Genomic DNA, 6,881 nt, shown 5'->3' with positions numbered 1-6,881 from the left:
GATGAAGATGCCACCTGCCCCTGTTAACTCTTCCAACTCTCTGTTAATTGAACCCTGTGGTCCTTGATCACTCACTTACATGCAAAGCAAAACTGAGGGCAAGGAAATGGAATACAGAGGGATGCAGTAATATTGAGAGCCAGGAACGAGACTGATCTTGGAAAATGTCAAGTTAACACACCTACAGAAGAATCATTTCAAAACTTTGGAGATTCGCTGTTGATGTGGGAGACGTGAAAAAAAGTAGAATTCATAAAAGGCAACAGATGAAACCTGCATCAGTAAGGCAGAATGCCAGACGAAAGAAAAATAGCCAGCAGAGTTTGTGTTGCATTTGTTAGTCATATCATGATATGAGGCAGAAGTAATGCCAGGTTGCACCACAGTTGCTCAACCCACCTGTAACATCACGTTTGACTTTATGGCTATAAGAAGGTGTCAGAAATAACAAGATGCAGCACACAAGTAAAATCAAATTGATGGAGCTCTGCCAGACCAAGAACTCTAAACTCTCCTCATTCAGGTGAACATTTGGAAAAGAGGTTGTCATCCATTCATGTAAAGTTTAAAAAGTCTTTAATAAAATCTCTACCTTTTCCTTATGCGTCTGTTTCCCAGTTTTTGGTAACCTGCATGGCCTCCTGAGTTGGACTGACCTTGGCTGGATATCTGGGGCCCACAAAACTGCTTTATCATCCCCCTTTCTCAACATGACAGAGGAGAGCAACAACCATGAAGGGCTGGTGGGTGAGGTAAGGACAAGAATCTCCAATCACCAGCACAGACAGGCACAGCTCTGCAGAATTAATTACTGAATAACAAAGGAGTAGGATCATGAGAAATAACAACAGAGCTGAACCAAATTTGCTTCTATCCTTCCCTCCTTCCTGAGCACACCTTCACTCCCAACTTGTATAACTCCTGACCCTGAGYRGCRCTGATGAAAGGAATAAGAGGTGTTSTCCATACATTCCATGGAATCTCTGCTGCTCCTTTGATATCGCATTCTTCCCCTGCTCCAGTGTGGGTCCCACCCATGGGATACAGTCCTCCTTGAATTTCTCCACCATGAGTCCTTCCCACGGGCTGCAGCTCTCCACAAACTGCTCCAGCATGGGTCCCTACCCCAGGATCAGTGCTTTGGGAAAAAGGTGCTCCAGCCTGGGTCACAAGTCCTGCCAGAAGRCTTTCTCCACCTCCAGAGGACAAGTGTGAAGGGTCTGCCAAGGGTGGGTGAGRGTCAACAACTGCTTCCACCAGCCTTGGCCAGCAGTAGGTCCATCTCAGAGCTGCCTGGAAYTGACTCAGTTGAGTTTGGGGGGAGACTTCTGACATTTTCTCACAGAAGCCACCCCAAAGGAACCTGGAACCAAAACCCTGGAACCCTGGAACCAAGACCCTGCCACATGCACCTCTTGGGAACCTGACCTGGATAACTCAGGGGGTGTGAATACCAACAGTGTGTGTGACCAGAGCAGCCAAAATTGTCTCCTCTTGCAAAAACACTGATGATTATGATCAAGAGTAATTTAACAATAATAAAATCTCCTTACAATGATGATCAGCCAAATTAAGCTGTACCCAGAGCATGGTCAAGAGACTTTGGATGAAAGAAGGAGTCAGCTTTAAAAAGACATAACATTAAGGATGGGAAATATATGATGCAGGGATAGAGAAGAAGGTGACAGCAGTGAGCCTGGGCTTGACATCCCAGCAGAGAGTTTGTGTCTCCCCTCCAGAAGATAATTTGTGTCTCACAAACAACAGGGCCCCACTTTGGCTGGGCTGTGGTGTCTCTCCATGGTAATGATGCTCAGAGGGTGTTCAGAGCAGCAGGAGGACACTGACAGCTCCCACGGAGGGTGGGCAAGGAGGGGAACCCTCAGCCCCGAGTGGGGGTGGGTGATGGCAGCACACACGGATTGGGGGTGGATCAGCGTGTGARTGACACTGTGTGGGACTGCACACTTTGCACAAAGATATAAAAGGGTTTTAGAAATTTATAGGATTTTATTAACAGCTGTTGAGTGTGTAGTAATGCCATTTAGGTGTCATATTGCTGCTATTGATCATAAATGTATAGCTCTGGGATTGCCATTTCATTAGGTGTTGTTCAAATAAAAATCAGTCAACAGTTTTGATCGTGATTTGAGTTAAAGTACRTAACCAGAGCAGTCTTTTCTCATGCCATTCTCTAAGGCTCACATCATGTCTGCCTGTGTGGCTGGCATGGTCACCAATTTTGCTCTGGTAGCCTTCCATAAAGCTCAGTGAGGGATTATTGACTTTATTTCTTGGCACTTCTGGTTTTATATGTATGTTACTTCTGTCTCTGGTTTCATTTCTTCAGTGCGAAGCAGCAATGAAAACATACCCAAATTCCCTAAAATTAGTTTGTAGAATTTACCACTGAAGTAGTGCCGGTTGGAGAAAAATATTCCAAAAATCTATATTTTGTTTTTTTTCTCCAGGTGCAGAAAGAGAGCTCAGTCAGCCTCTTCCACAGGCCATGGGTTTAAATCAAACCAACTTTGTCTAAATAATTTGTTGCTTTTGTGTTCATCATGAAGTAATTTATTACTGCTAAAAAAAAAACCCCAACACAAGCCCAGAACTCCCATTAAAAACACATCTTTTAAGATKACTTTCTTTTGCCTAGGTGCAGCTCCACATGTTCCACAGTCATTCATGTCTCAGTTTTCCATAATTTGAGTCCCCTGGAGACCTGGATAAAAACAGAACTAAGTTTACTGCCAACTGCTTTTTTTTCAGAGCAGGGAGCATGGGAGGATGAGTTCAAGRGGAAGAAGAGATATTTTAGGGCCATTAAGAAGGAATCCACTAGAGTGATCCTCTGGGAAAAGCTCTGCCTCTTCTAAACCATTTCAGGGTGGTGATTGCTGTAATTTACCTGCAGAATCAAGGGAAGAGTAAAGGAGATACAAAATTAAGCTGAGCTCYGTTTAACACCGTGAGCTGTCAGCAGATTTGCCTTTTGTTTCCTTATTTTCCAATGAATTCTTTGATTACCGGGAGCAGGTCTTCTATGTTAATTTAAAATGAATAAATAAAAGAGGTTATATATTCTGTGCTGGGTTTATTTTTTTTTACTTTGGAAGTGGGTAAATAGAGACCAGTTAATTGCTTCAGTTGTTTTTTATGAAAATAGACTGTTTCTCAAATGAATCACACTAGTGAGGCATAAGAAGTTGTGTTAGAAAATTGCTGAGGTTTATTTCTAATTAGGGCCACTGAGAATGATTTTATTGTATTTATTACTGGGTTGAATTAAAATTTCATATTTAGCTGCAGGTGTCCATTTCAGTGATTTAATCTGGCTAAACCACTGAAAAAATAAAAAAAAGGAACTCCCTCCTTCTTAGAGATGTGCCACAGCATTTTTTTCCAAAAGCCTGTTTCCTGTAGAACAAGAAATTATATGCACTGATTTTCATAACTAATTAAGATGAAAAAAGATTCTGAAGATTTCTAAAAAAATAGTATTTTTGACACTTTTTTGTTCAGACTCATTGAGAGATGCATAGTTTCTCTCCAACCTGGGAATCCAAAGATGAAAAGGATAAATTAGGCAGGAAATTTTTAAGGATCATTTAAAATTCAGTGGAGATAATCAACCTCATGAAAAYCAATTTCAAGAGATTTTATGCTGTAAATAATATATTTTTGGTTGTGTTTTGCCTTAAACTGAGTGCCTTGGGCTGGAGAAATGCTTATCTCTGAGGTGTTTTTCAGAGATCCTGTATCCTTGTCCCTCAAAACATTTTCCCTTGAGCTATCAGAATGCTCTGTTCACCATCCATTGGGAATTCTTTGGTGTTCAATGTTATGTTTTTTTCTGGGGGTCATGAGGATTAATTCTTCCTGTAAGGGCAGCCTGAAGAAGTACCTTGGTGGTGTGAATGGCTTAATTTTAAAGAAGAATAAGCGATTGATAAGTGATCTCTTTCTAGATAGCAAAGAAAGCACTTATTTTTGGGTGAATACTTACAGCATTTTCAAATTCAAAACTGTTCAGATGAAAGCTAATTTAAATTTAATTTTCATGTAAGAATTTGAGACTTGGTAATAGAAGTATTGGTAATATTCAAATATAACAAATATACTACACTTGCTTTAAGAKAAAGGATCATATTTTTTACTTTGCTCCATAGTGCAAAATGGAGTTTACAACCACACAGGTCTAGATGAAAACTGACTCAGAGGGATGGCTTGAAGAGCTGGAATAATTTCATGAAAACATAAAAAACTAGACCTTTTTTTTCCTAACCATGAAATTGATATTATAATTGTCTGCAAGGAAGTTTTTCTTTTTTTAATGAAGCTCCTGTTAGTTGTTTTTAAATCCCTACCCACTAGTTCACCATTTGCATTGTTGCCTTCCCCGTTCACAATGCCAAAAGGTTTGAGTAAAATCCAAAATCTGAGTTTAAACTTGCAAGAAGAACTCATTTTCTATCTTTGTGCTCCTTAAGCAGACTGAACAGAAATYGAAAACCTGGAAAAGCTCTATGCATGTGCACCCATCCATCTGGACCTGAGTGCATTGTTTGTTTGATGCAGTTCTCCCCAGGAGTTCTATTTGCTTTGTACAGACTTTGTACAGACAATTCCACCCAGATTTTCATTAGGTCCAAGAATTAGTGAAATGCATTGTGAAATGAAAGAATATATGGATGTTCTAGCTCAATGAGCTCTTAAAAAAAAAAGAAATCAGAGCCTCAGATTTTGTGCTGAGAAAATAGTGTGAAAATTTCCTTTTTCACTGAAGAATAAAAAAAACAACCAAAAAATGTTCACATTTTGCTGTCACATTACAGCAGTATTTTCGCTTTTCATAAAATTTTATTTTACAGTAATGGACATTTGTTTTTAAACTTTGTGTCCTGGTTCTGGCCAGCACAAGGGTTCATTTCTGTAGTTACTGAGAAGGACATGGCCAGGACCTAGAAGTTATTTTGTACCAACTCACAGCACTGCTAGAGGTGGGGAGAGGGAAAAGGGATTCCTTCAGGTCTAGAAAATGTGGCTTCAAGAATTTAAATTGTAGCTTTGCAATAGCAGTTCAAGTCAGGATATATGGATTGATAAATATGCATATTTCTAACMGAGGAATTATCCTATGAATCACAATTCATATCCTCAGCAGGCACAAACCAAAATGGTTTCAGATCAGATAATCTTGAAATTCATGTCTCATAAAAACATGAAATATAGCCTTTTTCTCATAAGGAGTCAGTGTGGTGTATTCCCCTCTATGACTTTTAGGATTCATTTCAAGAGTTTGAAATCAAGGTAAATGTTTTGTACTAAAACAGAATATTTCTGATTAAATTCAAATTATTCCCTCCTAAAGATTGAAAGTCTKCTATCATATGATAAGAATCTTAAGTCAGGAGGAACATGTATCAGTCTTCACTCATGGTGTAAGTGCACTCTGTTAACAGCCTGTAAAATGTTCTGTCTTTTTCTGTTCACGCTTCTTTCCCTGTGTGTTCCTTTGAACCATAAATCAATTTGTTGGTATAGGAGGTCTACACCAAACTGATATAAAACAATTCTACACATGCCTGCGCAGTTTTCCTCAGTTAGGATCTGCAGTACAAATATTAAGACTGGTGTGAAGATAGGTTTAATGAGAGTTTAGGTGTGTGAAAACACCAGTTCCTTCTAGCAAGGATGAGATATATACAGAGAGTAGATGCTGGTGGCACCTAATTAGCAGGTTATCAAGATTAGAGCACACTGTTRGAGAGTCACAAGGCACTTAGACACTGGAGGCCTTAGCTTAAAAGACAGGTTGGATTTGACTAAAACTGTATTGCTGTGGAAAATTTCTGCCAGAATGATAGCATTTTAAGTCAAGAAAATTTTAAGTATTATGCAGTGAAACATCAARATACAAAACAGCACTGGATTATTTACTTAATTTGTGATTAAATGAGATCAGATGAGAACAGGACATGAGTTGCATTATGCAATTCCTGTCTTTTTTGTGTGATCTATATCTGATCCCTTTATGCACAGCAATATTCTTGTGCTTTGCCTCTTTCACTTCTACAAAAAATCAAACTCAGCTGATAGAAACCAGTATGATTTTCCTGCACTAACGCCAGCCCTGTGGTGTCTGATGGTCTGGTCTAGGCTGGGCCTAAAATGGAGTAGTCTTGGTGGTATTTCTGTGTGTGACTGATACAAACAAACCTTGAGTGAACAAAACCACTCCAGTCACAAAGGCAAATATAATATGAAATATTCGAGTCTCTCCCTTCTGAGCATATTTCCTTTTGTTCAGACACCTCCATGTAACTTCCTATCATGACAAAAMCTGTCAAATACCAAGGTATTTTTATTAAAATTAAAAACCAAGGCAGTGGGAAGGTAGAGAAAGGAACAAGATTTCACTTCTTTTTCTTTAAACATTTGCCTTGAGTGCCTAGGTCTGTTTAAATTTACCTCAGATACCAACTATGACTCTCCTTGTCTTCCTGAGGAACTCTCAAAGTCTTTGTCTGTTGTCCGCCCATGACACAACTTTCAGCAGCCATAACTAGAGATGGGTCACATTCCTGCACACAGGCTCCTCCMGAAAATCAAAATGCTCTTAAACTCACAGAGCTTTCCCAAGGTGTTAAAAAATATAAAAAACAAATCAAGTAAGCTGATCTGTCACTAAATTACACTATTTAAATGCAGATTCATAAAATAACAGGTCAGTTTACTCTGGTAGCTCTACTAGTCCAATTCCCTGCTGGAAGAAAGTCTGATTGTGGCATTAGCTCAGGTTGCTCAGGTCTTTGTTCTGTTGAATAATCAATACCTAAAAACCTGGGTATTCCATTAGTGATTTCTAAAATTTATTG

Source organism: Malurus melanocephalus, unplaced genomic scaffold (genome assembly GCF_030028575.1).
Source record: "Malurus melanocephalus ecotype Western Australia unplaced genomic scaffold, MMel_1.1 scaffold_507, whole genome shotgun sequence".
NCBI lineage: Eukaryota > Metazoa > Chordata > Aves > Passeriformes > Maluridae > Malurus > Malurus melanocephalus.
This window is presented reverse-complemented; position numbering follows the sequence as displayed.